Genomic DNA, 20771 nt, shown 5'->3' with positions numbered 1-20771 from the left:
AGCCGAACCAGTTTTGTCAAGTTGAATGCAAATATCATGAGAATGATTTTTTGATGCTGAGTTCAGTTGCTGGAGAACCTGTATATTTGGGGTTTGGTTAACAAATATACTTTTTCGACTACAAATTTTATAAAAGCTAAATACAGACCAAGTATTTCAGATAAAAATGTAGTATCTGGTAGCTATAACATACATATCAAATTTCAAGACTTACTGTAAAATTTAAGAAAAAATGTCATATTAATATTTTTACATTGATGACATGTTGAAATAACATTTTGGGTAGACTGAGTTAAAGAAAATATATAATTAAATTAATATCACCTGTTTCTTGGCCAGGCGTGATGACTCACGCCTGTAATCCCAGCACTTTGGGAGGCTGAGGTGGGTGGATCACGAGGTCAGGAAATGGAGACCATCCTGGCTAAAATGGTGAAACTCTGTCTCTACTAAAAATACAAAAATTAGCTGGGCGTGGTGGCACATCCTTGTAGTTCCAGCTACTCGGGAGACTGAGGCAAGAGAATCGCTTGAACCCAGGAGGTGGAGGTTGCAGTGAGCCAAGACTGCACCACTGCACTCCAGCCTGGGCAACAGAGCAAGACTCCGTCTCAAAAAAAAAAAAAATTCACCTGTTTCTTTTTAATTCTTTTAATGTGATTACTAGGAAATGTAAAATTACATATGTGGTTTACAATACACATCTGTTGAATATTTAGGGACCCTGGCTACTCGAAATAGTCTTTTTCCAGAGCATTGACAGCATCTAAAAGTTTTTTAGAAATCTCAGACCCTAGCAGAAACCTACTGACAGAATCTGGATTTTCAGATTTCAGGCAATACGACTACCCTAGGCTATCACCCAGCAGACTCCCAGAGCTGAGAGTCCGGGGGAGACCCAGGCCATTAGAATTTGCAGGACCAAGTACCCAATAGGAGAGAACCACACAGAGAAGTCCAGAGATTTATCTTTGAGTAGTCAGTGCATGTTTTGAGCAAACTACGTGTGCCTGAGCGGGTGGGGGAACACTAGAAAAGATTGGAGATAACAGTGTCTGGTACTGATGCAAAATAGTGTCTGTTTCCACCTGATAGAATGGAAAAACTCAGCCGGCCATGGTGGCTCACGCTTGTAATCCCAGCACTTTGGGAGGCCGAGGCAGGTAGATTACCTGAGGTCAAGAGCTCAAGACCAGCCTGGCCAACATGGTGAAACGCTGTCTCTACTAAAAATACAAAAATTAGCCAGGCGTGGTAGAAGGTGCCTGTCATCCCAGCTACTTGGGAGGCTGGCAGGAGAATTGCTTAAACCCAGGAGGTGGAGGTTGCAATGAGCTGAGATCATGCCACTGCACTCCAGCCTGGGTGAAACAGTGTGACTCTGTCTCAAAACAAACAAACAACAAGAATGGAAAAATTCATAATTCACGAGCACTGGGTACTCAGAAAGATGTTGCTTAACCCATTTATGCCAGAGGTTGCAAATTTTTTTGTGTGAGAAATCCGACCTTGGTGATGACCTTAAGCAATGGGATATAAATAACTCCCACAAGTTTAGTGTTCCAATAATGGAACACTCAGCATAAATGGCTTAAGGAATAATTAGCCCTGTCTAATTAGCACTGCTTCAGTCCTATCTAATAAACCTTGAAAGTAAGACAAAAGAATCAACTGTCTCCAAGTAATTTATCTATATCCCAAAACAAAGCTCAACAATATTTCCATAACCCCAAAATAATAACATCGCAATGTCTAGCATCCTGTCAAAAATTACCAGGCATGCAAAGAAGCAGGAAAATATAACCCACAATGAGAAGCAATGTCAATCAACTGAAACTGATCAAGAATTAAGAAAGATATTAGAATTAGCAGACAAGGACAAATATTCAAGATTTTAGGCAGAGGTATGAATATATAAAAACACAAATAAAATTTCTGGAAATAATATCTACAATGTATGAGATGAACAGTACACTGGATAGGATTAACGACAGGCAGACATTTCAGAAGAAAAGACTATTGAACTTGAAGACATAGCAATAGAAATGTCCAAAATGAAAAACAGGAAAGAAAGTAAAAAAAAAAAAAAATGAACAAAGCATGAGTAAGCTGTGCAGACAACTTTAAGCAGCCTAATACACATATAGTTGGATTCCACATGGGGGGAACAGAGGGATAGAAAGTGATATTTAAAGAAATAATGGCTGAAAAAATATGTCAAACCTAATAAAAATATAAATCCAAAGATCCAAGGAGCTCATTTAACTCCAAGCACAAAAAATATAAACAAACATATATCAAAGCACATTGGAAATTGCTTAAAACCAGGAACAAACAAAACATCTTAAAAGGCAGCTGGGTATGGTGGCATGTGCCTGTAGTCCCAGCTACTCAGGAGGCTGAGGCAGGAAGACTGTTTGAGCCCAAGAGTTTGAGGCTACAGTGGACTATGACTGCACCACTGCACTCTAGCCTGGATGACACAGTGAGACTTCACTTTTTCCAAAATAAAAATACTAAATGCAACTAGAAAAAAAGGACATATCACATAAACAAAAAAAGATAAGAATGATAGCAGATTTTATGTCAAAAACAATGCAAGTGTAAAATAGTGAAGCAAAATCTTTAATGAACTAGAAAGAAAAAATTGTCAATCTATAATTCTATACCCAGCAAAAATAGCTTCCAAAATAAAGCTGTAGCTCCAATTGTACAATTAGTTAGCATATGTTACTTATAAAAATAAAGGCAAAATAAGGATTTATCAGACATAAAAAAAATGGAATGAATTAATCACCAGAAGTCCTATATAACAGAAATGCTAAAGTAAATTCTTTTAAGTAAAAAAAAAATCAGGTAGAAATATGAATATACCAAAGGAATAAAGAACAGTGGAAATAGTTACTACCTGGGTAAATACATAAGAGTTTTCTCCTTATTATTTAAGCTTTTAAAAGAGCAGTGACTTCTCAAACAATAATAATTTATATGGAGTTAATCACATATGTAAAAGTAAACTGTACAATAATAACACAAATGTCAAGATGGAAGTATCCTATTGTAATGTTCTTATATTATATGTGAAGTGATATAATATCACTTAAAGGTAGACTGTGATAACTTAAAGATGTATACTGTAAATTGTTTGTTTGTTTTTTGAGACAGAGTCTCACTCTGTCACCCAGGTTGGAGTGCAGTAGTGTGATCTCGTCTCACTGCAACCTCTACCTCCTGGGTTCAGGTGATTCTCATGCCTCGGCCTCTTGAGTAGCTGGGACTACAGGCATGTGCTGCTACATCCCACTAATTTTTGTATTTTTAGAAGAGATGGGGTTTTTGCCATGTTGGCCAGGTTGGTCTCGAACTCCTGGCCTCAAGCAATCTACCCGCCTCAGCTTCCCAAAGTGCTAAGATTACAGGCATGAGCCACTATGCCCAGACTATACTGTAAATCTTAAAGTAACCACAAAATAACAAACAAAGACATATAGCTAGTTAGCCAACAAAGGAACAAATGGAATCATTACAAAACAAGAAAAAAGAAAAAAAACTCAATCCAAAAGAAGGCAGAGAAACCAGGGAAAAGGGAATAAAGAATAGACAAGATACATAGAGTACATATAGCAAGATGACAGATTTAAAATTAACTATATTTAATAGTTACATTAAACATCAGTAATCTAAATACACCAATTAAAAGACTAATTTTCATATTGGGGAAAAAAGATACAACTGTATACTGCCTACAAAAAAAAAATGCACTTGAAATAAAGCAAAAAAAAAAAGGGGGGGGGTTAAAAGTAAAAGGATGGAAAAAGTTTACCATGCTCACTCCAATAGAAAAAAAAAAAAAAAAAACAGCTGAAGTGGCTTTATTAATAACAAGTAGAATTTACAGCAAAGAATATCAGCCGGTCTAAAGAAGGTCATTTCATAACAATAAAGTAACCAGTTCTTCAAGGGGACATAAGGATCCTAAGTATTTATTCACCTTAATAACAGCGATGCATCCAAATACATGAAGCAAAAACTGACAGAACTGCACAAGGAAACAGACAAATTTACAGTCACATATTTCAATACTGCTAGGGATGCCTGCTGTATACTAATGAGCAGTCCATATCTGGGTTGACCTGTGGCAAATTTTTATTTTGGCATCTTACTGGTATCATCATAACTAGTACTCTTTTGTCTGGCTTCCAGGCTAACCAGGAGTTACAGAAGAAGGCATTTTCAGGAAAGCTAACCTTAAAAAATAAATCAGGCTGGGCGCCAGTGGCTCATGCTTATAATCTCAGCACTTTGGGAAGCCGAAGCAGGCAGATCACCTTCAGTCAGGAGTTCGGGACCAGCTTGGCCAACATAGCAGAACCCTATCTCTACTGAAAATACAAAAATTAGCCGGGTGTGGTGGTACGCATCTGTAATTCCAGCTACTCGGGAGGCTGAGGCAGGAGAATCGCTTGAATCTTGCAGGCGGAAGTTGCAGAGATTGCACTCCAGCCTGGGTGACAGAGTGAGACTCTATCTCAAACAAAAAAAAGAAAAAAAGAAAAAGAAACAGAAAAAAAAAACTGTATTAGCAAGTACGAGTTTTTAAAATGCAAAATTTCCCAAATTTCTACTGAAAAGATTTCTCTGGGAGTAATAAAGAAGTGGGAGAGTTTAAGTAACTTATGCAAGACCATATCAAAAAGCCCTAAAAGTTAAGAAATTTTGGCTTAACATTGACCCAAACTTTCTTCCAAAAAGCTAAGTTAAGAAAACAGTGGTAATATTATACCTCAATAAAGCTGTTCAAAGAAAAAGAACGAAAGAAAGAAAACAGGAGTAATGGTCATTTTCCAGGTTCTGAGAACTAGAATTCTTTCCAATTCAGCACCAAACGGGCCTTTGGAAGATGTGCACATTCAAAAATAAAAACCTGGTGTTTTCAGGAGTTGGGTACAGACTTGCACAATAAATATTTTCAGCAAAAAGCAGGCAGATAATTGAATTCTAACCTCTAAATCCAATTTGGGGCACTAAAAGCTCCAACCCTAATTTAACAGTTTTGTTCTTAAAATGCTACCGCATGAGCATTCAAGCTGAGTTCCAGAATCCACTGTCATACACACATAGGACCTCCTTGGTAACATCACTGCCGTTTACTTATTGGCTGGGAAGCGAATGTGACCCTGGAATCAGAAGATCTGGATTTAAATCTCAACCCTGTCACTCCTAGATATGTGACTGTGACCAGTCATTTTTCCTCTCGAGGCTTGACGTTGCTCATTTGTGAAATGGGAATACTACTACCTACTTCACATGGTATTTGTGATTAAATGACATTAGATAAGTGAAAATCCTGGCAGCATGCCCTGTACATAAAAGTCCTCTATAAATATTTATACATGTAGGCGTGGTGGCTCATGCCTGTAATCCCAACAGTTTGAAAGGCTGAGGCAGAAGGATTGGTTGAGCCCAGGAATTTGAGACCAGCCTGAGCAATATAGTGAGACCTTGTCTCTTCAAAAAATTAAAAAATTAGCCAGCCACTGGCCAAAAAGTTAAAAAACAAGAAATTATAAATGTATCTTAGTTACTGGGGAGGCTAAGGTGAAAGGATTATTTGAGCCCGGGAGGCAGAGGTTGCAGTGAGCTGAGATCGTGTTATTGCACTCCAGCCTGGGTTGCAGAGTGAGATCCTGTCTCAAAAAAAATAAAAAGTAAATGTATAATTAAGCATCCCTTAAATTTAAACTGTGATTATTTATTACAAGTCGCTTTCTAGTACTTGAACTGAAACTTTGGGTATTCACTGTTAAGAAGGCATTACTCTTAGCAACGACTGTTTGTCCCATCAGACTGTGAACAATGCTTCAGGGAATAATAATTATTATTATTATATAATAGAAGGAGGGAAAGGAGGAAGAAGAAAAAGCGGAACATCTTGAGAGAGGAAACTTCTCTTACTATGAAATCTATTCTTCTCATCTTTTAAATAGTTATTCTCCTGTTTACCTACACGTGGTGATGGTAACTAATTCAGTAAGCCTACATATAATCGAGGCAACTTTCCCTGTTTCTGCAACTCATTAACTCTCCCTAGTTGTCCCTAGAATCAAAACTAATGGGAAAACCATTGAGAACATATGAAAAAATGAAACAGAAGCCATTGTTGGGGAACTACAAGCAATGCGTGTGAATTTGGCAACCAAAGAAGATAAAAAGTTTGGAGGAGAAAAAGGGTTGGGTGAAGATTATGCAAACACAGCACTTAACTTTTCAAAACCAACTTCTAGCTGAAATGGAAAATAATGGAGAAGGCATTGTGTGTAGGGAGACTTGGGTATGGGGCAAGGGAAGTATTAATGGGTTTATAAATTGTAGACCTACCAAGTTCTACAAACAGATAAAGGATACTACTATTTGAACCTAGAACTAGTATCTGTGCTCAAAATGAAAGTCAGGAGTTTTCCACAATAAGCTTACAGTTTCTTCTGAGTTTTTTGTTTTCTCTCTCTCTTTGTATTTTTTTCAAGAAGCCTAAATAAAAGAGATGGAACCAATTTGTTCATGGAAAAAAATAAACTGCTTTCACTGCCTGCTATAACTAACTTGTGCCTTCTTCCAACACAATGAGAAGCAAGTGTATAGAAAAAAAATGCCATGCAATGAAAGCTTTTCATTCTTTTTAAATGAGGATTTAAAACACACACACACACACACACACACACACACACACACACACAGATGTTGGGTTTACATAAATAATCCTCCAAAATATCTTCCAACCATATAATTTTCTTGTAAAGCATACAATACAGTTTTTCTTTTTCCTGGAAACTCAATGTCAGGATATATCATGGTGACTATTTTTTTTTAAATAATTGGATAATTCTGGGGTCAGAATGAAAAAAACATATATAAATCCTATTTCAAAGTCTAATATTGAATTCATTTTCAGGAAGTGGATGGACATCGTCTAACACTAGTTGAAGTAAGCTGTCTCTTCACTTGAGTCCATGGTCTATCAATTTTTTCCAGGAAGTTCTTAGCCTTATTTTGGACTTAAAACTGATGAGCAGCTGGGCAAGGTGGCTCATGCCTGTAATCCCAGCATTTTGGGAGGCTGAGGCGGGCGGGATCACTTGAAGTCAGGGGTTCAAGATCAGCCTGGTCAACATGGCGAAACCCCATCTCTACACAAAAATAGCTGGTGTGGTGCACATGCTTAACCCATCTACTCGGAAAGTTGAAGCATGGAGAATGGTTTGAATCCAGGAGCAGAGGTGCAGTGAGCTGAGATCACACCACTGCACTCCAGCCCTGTGACAGAGTGAGACCCTGTCTTCAAAAAAAAAAAAAAAAAAAAAAAAAAGGCCGGGCCGCTGGGTGGCCAAACCTGTAATCCCAGCACTTTGGAGTGCGAGGCGGGTGATCAACGAAGTCAGGAGATCGAGACCATCCTGCTAACATGGTGAAACCCCGTCTCTACTAAAAAATACAAAAACTAGCCGGGCGAGGTGGGGGCCCTGTACCGCCAGCTACCAGGAGGCGAGGCAGGAGAAGAGCGGTGAACCCGGGGGCAAGCTTGCATGAGCTGAATCAGGCCACTGCACTCAGCCCGCCACAGAGCGAGACTGTGTCTCAAAAAAAAAAAAAAAAGCATGCTATGCTCACCTCTAAATTTCTAAATTTTCAAGGTGGAATTTCCTCATTATGGCACACAGTTCAGGGTCAGAGGTCCCTCTTTCTACTTGCCTGCTATCAAGAGCAGGAAACAGGACAGGCACAGCCCTAAGGCAGAGCTTGCTTATCAAAGTTTATCCTAGAGCCTCAGGGCGATTCATCCTGCAGAGGACCGCTCTTGGGTCCTCAAGGGTTCCTTTTGGAAAAGGGCAGGATCTCATGTCCCCTTTGAGCCTCTCCTTCCCTTCAAGAGTGATAGGTTTCCTCCAACCTGTCCAGTCAGTATTCTTCAGGATCATAGCTGGGTCTTATCAGAACCACAGAGCCCTGCAATCCTTAAAAGGCAGGAAAGGGGAGATAAGAGCAGTGTGACCAGCAGGCTGCTGAAAGTGAGGATGAGATTTCTGAGAGCTGTATTCATGCACACAGATGTGTCCTAGCAGGCACGCTTTCCCTCCACGAGAGGTTCATTTAAAGAACCGATCCTGAAGAGGAAGTGACTCTCCGCTTCCGCAGGCCTGAAATAGAGCTGCTTGCCTCACCAAGTACCACTGAGGGGATCAAGGCAGAAACCGGAGGCTGCTGGTTGCGATGCACAGCACTGAGAAAGGAGGCAGAGGGCTCTGGGGCTCAGTCAGGCTGATGGCCAGTTTCTGCAACGCTCAGCAGAGGGGAAAGAAAGCCTCTTTAGAAACAGAGTTGGCAAAACACTGAATATAAAGAATACTCAGAGAAAATGCATAATTACAGACACTGAGGAACCGTCTAGACTAGATCCCCATGGTACATCCTTTATAGGAGAGAGTGAGGCTAGGGCTAACTCCCCACCTACATCCTTTTTTAAAAAATAAAAATATGTATATTTTAGAAACAAGGTCTTGCTCTGTGGCCCAGGCTGGAGTGCAGTGGTGCAATCATAGCTTACTACAGCCACCAGACCATGGGCTCATGTGATCCTCCCACTTCAACCACCCAAGTATCGAGGACTACAGGTGTCTGCCACCATGCATGGCTAATTTTTAAATTTTTTGTAGAGATGGGGTCTTACTAAGTTGCCCAGGCTGGTCTCAAACTCCTGAGCTCAAGCCATCCTCCTGCCTCAGCTTCCCAACGTGCTGGGATTACAGGCATACACCACTGCACCTGGCCCCCACATATCTTTTATATCAAATGGCTCTCTAGGCTTCCTTATTCCTGCTTTATGTGCGGAGATAGGGATAGTTAGAGGAGGAAAAGTAAACTTAGGAAGCTACTGATATATCCTGTCATTTATGGCAAAAGGTTTATGACCTTGGATCTGAATCCAAACCCAGACTCTATTATTCATTGTCATACCTCATTTGAGGTACTTAACCTATCAAGGCTTCCACTTAAAAAACTGTGCTAATTGTGGCCGGGCGCGGTGGCTCATGCCTGTAATCCCAGCACTTTGGGAGGCTGAGGCGGGCAGACCACTTGAGGTCAGGAGTTTAAGACCAGCCTGTCCAACATGATGAAACCCTGTCTCTACTGAAAATACAAAATTTAGCCAGGTGTGGTGGTGCATGCCTGTAATCCCAGCTACATGGGAGGCTGAGGCAGGAGAAAGGCTTGAACTCAGGAGGTGGAGGTTATGGTGAGCCAAGATCACACCGCTGCACTCCAGCCTGGGAGATAAAGTGAGAGTCCATCTCAAAAAAAAAAAAGTGCTAATTGAAGTACAGCATGTCAAGCCCTCAAAGCCCTCAGCACAGGGCCTGACAAGCAGTGGATAGTCAACAGATGATGCTACCAGTGGCAGCACCACTGTCATGGCATCCTCTCATGCCTCCATGACATCTAGAATGTGCTTCCATCACAACTCCTATGCTTGTTTATTTACAAATGTATCCCCCACTGTAAGCTCCGTGAAGGCCAGATTCACTCTATATTCTCAATAACAAGCATCAAATGGGTGCACACATCCACGTGCACAAGCATACACACACATACCATGTGGTTATCAAATGTTTGCTGAACAAAGGAATGACAGAATCAACAGTCTGTTTGATTACTTTTACTTACTGTTTCTATATAATTCCAATTTCAAAGACCTTTCTTCAGATGCTAATAATAACAGAATAATGTTAATATAGGTGGATTACTTGACTAGGTTAACTGAAGTTGATGGTTACATCAAGATTCTATGTCCAGCAACACCAATTAAAGAAGACTGCTGAAACAAAGATCCCTTGGTCTGTGTGTGCTCCAGTCTGTACTAACGGTAGCTAGAGTATAGTGGTGTGATCATAGCTCACTGTGGCCTCCTACTCCTGGGCTCAAGGAATTCTGCCTCCTTGGCCTCCCAAGTAGCTGGGACTACAGGTGTGGACCTCCACACTAGCTAATTAAAAAAAAAAAATTATAAATGTTGCCCAGGCTGGACTCAAACTCCCTGGGCACCGTAGACTCAACCATTATTCATCTTTATAAGTTCCCCAGGCCTGTCACACTGTAAACACTCAACAGAAACTTTGCTGAATTACATGCAATAGCCAAACCACCTGGGATAAGTAACATTGCCGTAAACAGAGTCCCAGATCTACTGGGGCCAGAAAATTGTGCTCCCTTTTAATTGGGAAATTAAAATACCAAACTATTTTGGCCTGGGTAAACAACTTTTCGCTTTTTGCAGAACTTAGAGAAAGGAGAAACGTGCATTAAGTCGTGAATACAAAAAAGAAAAGAAAAAAGTCACAAAAGAGCAATATTTTTTAATTTTGCAGTGAACAATTGCCAGGTGGGAGGGCTCTGGGTGCACAGCAAACACTGCTGAGGCCCCCTGGCTGCTCAGGACCAACAGTAGCCTGCAGCTCTACCTCAAGGCAGGGAAAGAACCTCCAACTACCATCCTACTCTATTCCTGACCCTGAGTAAACCCTTATGTTCACAGCTTTGGGTGAAAAGTAAAGATTCCTTAATCAAGTCAATCTGTCAATGATTTCCTAATACCTACTCTCTGGTATATTCTCATGGAAAGAAGATCATAAACAGAAAGCATCCCTAGCGAGCCTTTTGATCAAAAGGGTTTTTTGTTTTTGTTTTTGTTTTTTTTTTTGAGACGGAGTCTTGCTCTGTCGCCCAGGCTGGAGTGCAGTGGCCAGATCTCAGCTCACTGCAAGCTCCGCCTCCCGGGTTCACGCCATTCTCCTGCCTCAGCCTCCGGAGTAGCTGGGACTACAGGCGCCCGCCACCTCGCCTGGCTAGTTTTTTGTATTTTAGTAGAGACGGGGTTTCACTGTGTTAGCCAGGATGGTCTCGATCTCCTGACCTCGTGATCCGCCCGTCTCGGCCTCCCAAAGTGCTGGGATTACAGGCTTGAGCCACCGCGCCCGGCCTAGCACAGTCTTAACATGACCAATCATTCACAAGTTACACCCACCCTAGACTGGCCACAAAGCACAAACTCCCTTCTAAGATTTTCCAGAAATATGAGTTGAAAAAAAAAAGGCAACGTGAATTCTGCTCTGTGTATGTACAATTTCCGCTTGCAAGGGAAAGGTTATCCAAAACAAGCTTATGTTTCAGTTACTTTCAAGGTACTGCCACACAGGCAAGGACAGCCAAAACAAATTTCAAACAATTTTCCCCAAAGTTCAAACCTTCTAAAATGCCCTGACCTGACCAGTTTCAAAACTGGTATTTCCAAGTTACAGTTCCAAAGAATCCTTTTAAAAGCAAAATTTCCTGTACATAAAAACTTTGATAGCGTATTCAATATCATTATTATACTAAACAAAGGTGACAGCCAAATGAGATTGACTCAGAACAAAGGCAGAAAGGTTTGCAAATTGTTAAGAAGAAAAAACTGAAAGGGAAAAGAATACAAGCCTCAAGAAGCACTGTCAAAAAGGGCGAGGAAGGAAAGGAAGGAAGGGAGAAAGAGTACAGCAGCCTTGGATAGAAACAAAGCCATGTATTGGAAACCCTGGGAAACTGCAGACACAAAGGGTGAGCTAGCAGCGTGGAAGAGCTGAACAGGCAGCTGAATTGGCCAGAGGAAAGCTGAAAGAAGTAATCAGAAAGGATTGCAAGGGGGAAACTTACCCCAAGTCAAAGAGCAGGCTGGAGAGTGGAGAGCAATTAAACACCAATGACAGATGGAGATAAGGGCATCCAAGGCAAATGTGTCCCTAAGACACTTGAAACCCAGGCCTGCCAGGAGGTGGTTGGGCGACAGCAACAGACCAGGAGCAGGAGGGGAAGAATGTCAAAGAGGGAAACAAACAAAGGGTCCTAGAAGGAGGAGAAAGTTGCCAAAGTCTGGGGGTGAGGGGCAGTATTGGGATGTTTGTGGGGAGTGGTACTATGGCTGTGTAAGGAATAATAGAGAAGTCCTGAGCGAAGAAGTTCCCCCTCCCCCACTAAGCTCATCACCTTCTTCCTCCTACAGGAAAATGACTCTTATTTCTAACCCCAAGAACCATGATGTTGGGGGGACAACATAGTCACCACTACCATGGGGAGCTGGATCGTTTTCCAACAGTACCCCTGTGGAAAAAGAGGAACCAGGCTAACTTTGACCATCCACCTGTATCTGACATCCATCAAGAATTTTGTAGTATCCCAAGGCATTAAGCAGGAGGAAAAAGTTTGATGGTGTAAAGGTGAAGTCGTCTTCTGAAAGGAGCTGGGCTGGGTAAAAAAGGATAGTGGGTGCAGTAGCCATGCTGGGCCTCTGTGTATATGGAGGGGTGTGTGTGTGTGGTGTGTGTGTGTGTGTAGCAGGACAGAGGGATGCATGTGTTTAAAAGTTGGCAATTGGCCAGGCGTGATGGCTCACACCTGTAATCCCAGCACTTTGGGAGGCCGAGGTGAGCAGATCGCGAGGTCAGGAGTTCAAGACCAGCCTGGCCAACACAGTGAAACCCCATCTCTACTAAAAACACAAAAATTAGCTGGGTGTGATGGCATGCACCTGTAGTCCCAGCTACTTGGGAGCTGAGGCAGGAGAATCGCTTGAACCCAGGAGGCGGAGGATGCAGTGAGCCGAGATTGTGTCATTACACCTGGGTGGCAGAGTGAGACTCCGTCTCAAAAAAAAAAAAAAAAAAAAAAAATGGCAATTGCTCTTGAGAGACAAGACTTAGAAATATAACATGATGGCTGGGTATTATTTCTCTTGCCTATAATCTCAGCATTTTGAGAGGCTGAGGCAGAAGGATCACTTGAGCCCAGGGAGCTACAGACCAGCCTAGGCAACATTTCTCCACAATTTTTTTAAATTAGCTTGGCATGGTGGTGCACACCTGTAGTCCCAGTTACTTGGGAGGCTGAGGAGGGAGGAATCCTTGAGCCCAGGAGTTAAAGGCCGCAGTGAGCTATGATCACACCATGGTACTCCAGCCTGGGCAACAGAGCAAGATCCTGTCTCTAACAAAGAAAAAAGTAAAAGAAGAATAAGATGCTAAGAGAACTGTAATGTGCAGAGAAATGTACTAAGGAAGGGAGATTTATCCCAGTGAAAGCCCTGGATGGAAAACCCAGTGAGGATCACTGAAGTCAGGGCATGCACAATGAAGCTGCAGAAGAAGATGAAACTCAACCTCCAGCTTTGTATAAGTTGACCCTTCCAGTCAGAGGGCAGTGCTGAACTTTCAATCAGATTTTACTTCTAATCCTAGCGCAGGCAAGTTTCTCAACCGTGAAGCCTCAGTTTCCTCTTCTACAAGATGGAAACCTTGGGTCATCAGCCCTAAGAACCCAATGGAGTTCTTGAGCGTCTCAAGTGAAAACGTCAGTAAAACCAAGTGAAAACTGAAAGACTGTAAAAATCTGTTATTACTGCACAAAAGGGATGAAGTAAGAGATACACAAATGTATAAATGGAGCCCAGAAGTGGATTAAGGGCTTAGAATTGTGGGCCCAACTCAGCAACCGTGAATCATCAGGGGATCTGAAGCAACAGCAGTTTCCAGTACAAGGAACCCCTAAGATTTAGAGGAGATTTGGAGTCAGAGGGTTTTATACATGCCCAAGCAATTCTGGCTTATTTTACAACCTCTTATAGAACAAAGGGGATTGAAACTGACTGAATATCCCAAAAAGGATTGTGATTGATGCTGGAGCTACTAGAGGGCCATTTATTCACAATTCACAATAATTAGGAAGGCAAGATGTTTTGGGGTGCTGGCCAGGAACTGGAAGACAAGCAGGCCTAGGTGGAGACACAATACAAAACCTTCTTTTTTAGGGACATGTACTTAAAATTCAATAAACCACGTAATGCCTGCTCTTATCTTCCTGTACCCAAGATTCTGCTCCTCGATTCTTACTGGCACATCAACTTGCTACTCTGGCTTTATTTGAGTTGACATGATTACAACACTGTTCTGAAAACAAAAAGGTGCTGCCTCTGCTCTAGCCCTCATACTTTAAGTATTTGTTTACGTCTGTTGTTTCTGAACTGCGAGTCCATCCAGGGCTGGGCCCAACCCTTATTCATCTTTATAGGTATCCCAGCCCTGTCACACTGTAAACACTCGACAGAAGCTTTGCTGAATTAAATCCACTAGCCAAACCACCTTGGATAAGCAAAAACTCCTTGTAAACTGAAGTTTTCTGATTGAGTAAACAAAGGGTGCGGGCAAGGTACCCTTCAGCTCCAACAAATGCAAAACCAACAGAATGTTCTGAAAACACAAAAGCACTGTCTGGAGACACACTGTAACTTTTATGTATTTCATGCAATAGAAAAATGTATAGAATTAAATCTGATTCATATGTCAATTTTAAGTAAACACTTATTTTAGGTATTAGATCCATTCCTTTGTCAGGCAACGAAATATAAAAGCAGCCTCAGGTTTTACATATGGAAAACTAGACATGCCGGTTACTCTAAAATAACATTTATTTGGATTAAAAAAATGTTAATTCTGACATTTCCTTTTAAACCTCCTCCCCTGACAGACTATATCTGGAATAACATTGACATAACAGAAACAAATAAGTCTCTTTACAATGACTACAGTTTAACAAAGGCGCCTGTCTTTTTACCTTCCTTGTTTACTGAACAAAGGCAGCAAATGTAAGTACAGTTGCCCCAGCAGCTGGCAAGTTCTCTCCCATATGCGAAGAAGTTGTGGAACAGCTGGGGAATGCAAGATGCTTTTGAACAAGCTGCTATGTGATCCAAAATAACGCCGCCTGTTCATCTTCCGTACAATGGAAGCGACAGCCCAGCGCAGGTCTGGCGCATGCCCTGCAGCGGCTTCTTTCTTCCCAGATGGAGTGCAACAAGTGGCTACAAATGGAGTGAGATGCACAAAAGCAGGGATCTTGCTCCTAACTCTTTACATGCCTCCGATTGGTTATGCACGCAGCTCATTTTCCAGTGTGAGAGAAGCTGCATATCATATCCAGATGTAAAACCTACATAATAACAATCCTTCCCTGTCCTCCTGTCCATGAACTTTCTTGAAGATAATGTTCATGGTAACTACACATCAGGTGGTGTATAATGACATTATAACGTTTCTTTATGGTGCTTTAGTCCATATCAATTGTTTAAAAGAGCAAAACCCAAATCAAGAGGTATAAAATTGCAAAAAATGATCAGATGTATTATAAGAAATTATATATACAGTATACTTATAGATATAATATACAATTTTATATTTCTTGCATGTATATACAATATAGAGTCTATTTGCTCATTTGAAAAACTTTCAAGTTTTTTGTAACATACGAAATAGCTATACTGGTTGCTCATTAATTGTTCAGCTTAACTGACCTATACTTCATGCTGTCATCTAGAAGTTAGTTTAGCAACTTTCAGATCATACATAGTTGACCATGTTTAAGGAAATATTTTTGAAATGTTATGTCTCAAACTCTCCTTCCTCTTCTATCAACTTGGTGGTTCACCTTTAAACAGACTGTCAGAAAACATTATATTGTCCAAGGAAATGGTCCCTCTTCCCAGGATTAGGCCAGCACAATTTTCACAGAAGCAGATACATTTCTTTAGTGCCATTTATGGCTAGTGAATGAGAAGAGAGAATACGTATTTCCTTTTCACCAGTTCATTTGGTTTGGGTTTTTGTTTTTTTAAATAAATTCCTACCATCTTGGCCATTAGAATACTGGGTTTTACATTTTAAAGAAAGGGAAATGGCTGAAAGGCCAGCCACAGAATTACACAGTGGCAAAACCAGGAGAAAAGCTCTACAGTTCAGGAGCTCCTTGTAAACTCCTTGGGCGACTGGACCAAGTTTTCCATCACTACCAACCTTTCCTGAGCCCCAACTTGCTGAGAGAAGGCGGAATTGCTAACTGTAATATATTGCCATATTCACTAAGAATAGGGTGTTCAGGGCAACTATGAACTACTTTACCTCTCTGGATGAGGGAAGGAAGGGAAGGATTCTGTTCTTAAACATCGTCATTAGTTAACATTTGTTGAACAGCAACTACATGCTAGGCACTGTGCCGAGTATCTCATGAATTATCTAATTTAGTCCTCATGGTTTGAAACCAGGAGGTACTATTATTACTCATAGCTTGTTTTGTTTAGTTTTTTTACAGACAGCCATCTAGCTCTGTTGCCCAGGCTGGAGTGCAGTGATGCAATCATAGCTCACTGCAGGCTCAAACTCTTGGGCTCAAGTGATCCTCCCACCTCAGCATCCCATGTAGCTAAGAGTACAGGTAATTTTTAAAATATTTTGTAGAAACAGGGTCTCACTATGTTGCCCAGGCTGGTCTCAAACTCCTGGCCCCAAGCCATCCTCCCACCTCAGCCTCCCAAAGCCCTGGTACTACAGGTGGGAGGCACGGCACCTGGCCTTTGACTTATGTTTTAAAAGAAGAAAGTGAAGCTCAGATGTTGGGTAAATTGTCCAAGGCTACAGACCTCTAAATGGTGAAGGCAGCAACTGAACCCAGCCATTCTGACTTCCCAGGCTTGCCCTCATCAGCGCGCCTCGCTGCTTCTACCTGGGACATTCCAAGTCCCTGACTATCACACTAGAGTTGCAAACATCTTCCTTGAAGGCAATACATTTTAAGTACATTCAGGACAATGCCGAAGTCCTATTTTGTAAACTTGAGCTCAAATGTTGTATAAAAGTTGTGAATACAACCATATCCTTGGATCCCTCAAAGAAATTCTGAGGTTTTAACTTATCAGTCAGTAAGGTGGGCCATTATATCCAAAGCATGCTTCACTTAATTTTAAACGCACATTCAGCACAGTGGCAAAGTCACATACAGCTTAAACAAGGTGGAAACTGTAGCTCCTTGCAAAAGAAAAGGCAAGCAGTGTTCCGTGCTGTGTAGAATTCCTGACTCCAGGCCCACCTGCCTGATGAAACACTGCAAAAAGCAAAGGACGACTATTTCCACCTCTCTTTGGAATTGTCATATAAATCTAAAGGTTTGGGGAGGAAACCTTAGTTCTCTTCATATACATTAAGTTTTAAATATGAATTGCTTTAGTTATGGCACTGCCATTAACACAAGCCAGAGATGGGTGGAAAGTCCATCAAGCCTTAAAGCCTAACATAATCAAACCTGAACCCCGGGGTACAGCACACACCCAGCAGTCCATAAAGCGCTCTTCAGTAACTGACTTTGCCAAAAATAATAATAAAAAAAAAAACCTGCAAGGAATAAACAGTCCTCTTTGGCACAGGGCAGACTCTTGGACCTGTTAACCTCTCTAAGCCTCATTTTCCTCATCTGTGAAACAGAAATCACCTCCTGGGAAGAGGTGGTAAGATTTAAAGAGAAAATGAAGAGCCTTCCACATTGTGCAGGGGAGAGTCCCTCGTCCAACAGCACTTCATAAAAACCAGTGCCTGCCCTTTCCTTCCAACAGAAGAAGGGGGTGGAGGCCGATAAGACAAGACGCGAAAACGTGAATTCCATCGACTGACTGCGAGGGGCCAGGGTTCACACCAAGCAGAACGTCCTGGGTTTCTCTTCAACACCACCTCCTCCTCTCCTGTTCAGATGCTGAGAAACATCTGGCGCAGTAGAGATGCTGCCTCTGACATTTCTATGACAAAACATGTGCCTGTGCTAGGGTTTGCCCGGGCACAAGTTATCACAACCTCGGGATGGGGCTGGGAATGGCAGATAGGAGCTCCTTTAATTTCCCCAGCTGGCCTCTCCCCTTGTGAGGAACTTCTCACTGCAATAAACTGTCAGACTCCACAAGATCTCTCATGCCAATGCCTGAAGCGCTTAACCCCGCACCTGACCCAGATTGCGGCCTGGACTGCAGCCTCCCCGCCGCTCACTCACTGTAATGCAATTACCGCCTTCTGGAGCTCCACTCAGGGTGCAGGGGACGGATGCTAAATCACTCCCTTCGGGGAGCCAGCACGCGCGCAGAAACGTGGGCAGGCGGAGTGGCCTGGCGCACCACGCGTCGGATTCAAACCCGCGCGGGCCCTGCGGAGGCGCCGGCCTGGGACCCCGGGCTGGGGCGTGGGGGCCACCGCAGCTCCGGCCACTTGCGGCTGGTGTCGGGAAAGGAACCCGGCGATGTCGCAGTTCTGATCACTGGCGCGCCACTCGCCCGGCCACCCGCCTCCCCGCCCTGCTCTCCGCGTAACGGGCAGCCGCACTAACTTCCCGAAACTCCGCGGAGAGAAACCCTGTCCCGGCCCGCTCCTCCCCGCGGCGCGCGCTGGGGACGGAAGTGGGTGGGAGCCGCGGCCGCGCCGCGCCTTTGTTACGGCTCGGGGACCCCGCGGGCCGAGCGCAGCGCCCCGTCGCAGCAGCCCAGGGACCCGCCGGCCTCCACCTCCGGGAAGCCCCCCCCGTTCCCGCTTCCGTCCCCTACAGGGCCGCCCGCAGCCAGAGCGAGACTGACCCGCGCCTGCGGCCCCAGAGCGGAACGCAGCGGCGCGTACTGGCGTCTGCCGGCCCAGGCTGCGCGCGCCCCTCGGCCACCGGGCGGAGGGACTTTCCTCACCTTCCTGGCTCTTCCACACCTCCCGGTGGCAGGATCGCCGCTTCCCGCAGACAGAGGCTAGGCGGCCCAGACTTCTCAGCAGTGCCGCGGCCACGCCCCGCCTTGTTCCCACCGCGAGGGGAGCGGGTCTCCGTTCGGGATAATTGACTTCGCTCCTTACCTGGAGGATCGCGCGTCCCCTCCCCTTGCGACCCGCGCGGCGGCCGGGAGCTGGCGCCCTCTGCTGGGCCACCAGGCGGGAGCACCCTCGGACGGGGTGGAGAGGGTGGGGACACGGAAGGGGGCCCAGCGCAGGCACCCCCGCCTCTCCCAACACGGGCACCCCTTCCCAAAACAGGGGCCAGTGCGCGGGGACCATGCTGGGGCGACTCCTGAGGGAGGCACGAGAGCTGTCCCCACGCCCCAGGACACGAACACCCGCCCGAAGCCGACCCCCTCCACGGCAGCGGGTCCAGCCCCGTCCTCGGAGGTGGCCCAAGGAAACCGCGATGAATCGGCATAAGCACGTCCTGTCTTAAAACACCAGAAAGGCAGATTTTACTTTGTTTGGAAACTAAATTTGTGTCCTGTGTCTCAGTAGCTCTCAGGGTGGTGGCAGTCACGCCCCCGGGGTCCCAGGGCTGGGAAGAGGCTTGGGCGAGCCCCGGGGATGCGGGGCTTTAGGATCCCAGTCGGGCTGGAGGCCAGGGCAGCCCTGTCGCTCTCCCGGCCGGGGGTGTGGCTGTCCAACTCGCTCTGTCCACTCGCTCCGAGTGAACTCTTCCAGCAAGTTAGCCTCTCAGGTTGTCCCCTGAGGACCTGAGCGAAACTCTGGAAGGGGACCAGGAAGAGGGGAGAGAGGACATTTCTGAGACCTTCCAGGGGGTGCGCCCACACTCGCGCGTCCACACTTGTGTCCCCACTTTTTCCCCCGACTCACCTTCTCCGCGCGCTCCTGCCGAGCCCCGACCGGGCTCGCACACCTGCCGGGCCCGGGCCGGGGGCGCACCCTTGCGCGGGACCTCGGTGGTGCGGCACCGTCCCCTGCCCAAGCTGGCTCTCAAGGAGGTGGGGGCCCCTCGAGAGTCGGCCCGGGCCACTGTCGCCGTCGCCGCCGGAGCAGAGCCAGTGGCGAGCTCGTCAGGGCAGACCGGGCGCCTACGTCCCCGAGAGCCGGCGCGCGAGTCCCGGCCAGCGGGCAGGCGCCCGGTATTAATTGTAGGGCCCCCGGGTGTTGGCCGCCGGGCGCTCTGAGTGGCTCGGACCGCGCGCCAGGCCGGCAGGGCCGGCGCCACCCACCCCCTCGGCGCGCGCCCGGCCCAGGGACGCGCCCACGCGCACGCGCCCGGCGGCTCGGGGCTCCCTGTCTCTCACCCGCTCTGCTGCCCGGAGGCAGCTGCTTACCCTGGAGCCCTGAGAGGCCCCTCTAAGTCTCCAGACCTTCCAAGGATAAATAAAATCTGGCGACCCGTGCCAACGCTGTGGGCCAGTTGGAAAGGAGATCGTCCTTGCTGGCCACGCGCACCTGTGAAAAAGTCACGGCATCCCCCAATCTCCTCCACCGGAACGGAACCCTGCCTCGGTGGTTCTCGCACTTTAGCTGCACCAGAGTCCTCCAGGACGTTTGTGAAAACACCATGACTGCCCCGCTTCGTGCCCCTTTCAATGTCTGATTCTGTAAGACTTCTGTGGGGCCCGAGAATTTGCACTTCAAACAGATTCTCAGGTGATGCTTAGGCAGCTGCGAAGATTGAGAGTTAGGGCTTGTGAAAATACTTGATAAACGGCAGAACAGTAGATAAGTAAATACATTTCAACCTGTTAAGTATGTTACTTGTCTGTTTCAGTAGGTAGTTGTGCTGTGAGTGTTAGACTATGTTTCCTCCTGAATATGCACCATCAGACAAAAAAGAAAAGGGAGTGTTCTTGTTTGCTCTAAAAGACCACAGATTGGGTGGCCTAAGCAACAGAAATTGATTTTCTCGCAGTCCTGGAGTCTGGAAGGCTGTTCTGGGGATCAAGATGTGGGCAGGGTTGGTTTCTTCTGAGGCCAGTCTCCTAGGCTTGTAAATGGCTTTTTGTGGTGTCTTCGCAAGGCCTTCCCTCTGTGTCTGTGTCTTAATCTTTTCTCCTAAAGACGGTATATGACTTCATTGTAACTTAATCACCCCTTTAA

General features: G+C 44.9%; 1 protein-coding gene across 3 annotated transcripts in view; it reads right to left on the bottom strand.

Annotated features, from left to right (window-relative positions):
• The window catches only part of LOC108528098 (supervillin), a 239188-nt gene extending 219294 nt beyond the window's left edge, over nt 1-19894 (bottom strand). Inside the window, exon 1 of one of the 3 annotated variants that reach the window (XM_017869775.1) lies at nt 19536-19894. The gene's annotated coding sequence lies outside the window, so the exon portion shown is untranslated. Of the gene's footprint in view, nt 1-17940; nt 18257-18616; nt 18729-19535 lie in introns of those variants that run through there. The other 2 variants (XM_017869790.1, XM_017869782.1) reach the window with 2 other exon arrangements.
• Nucleotides 19895-20771: the final 877 nt, after the last annotated feature.

This window comes from Rhinopithecus bieti, unplaced genomic scaffold, assembly GCF_001698545.2.
Source record: "Rhinopithecus bieti isolate Rb0 unplaced genomic scaffold, ASM169854v2 scaffold_758, whole genome shotgun sequence".
Lineage (NCBI taxonomy): Eukaryota > Metazoa > Chordata > Mammalia > Primates > Cercopithecidae > Rhinopithecus > Rhinopithecus bieti.
This window is presented reverse-complemented; position numbering and strand designations above follow the sequence as displayed.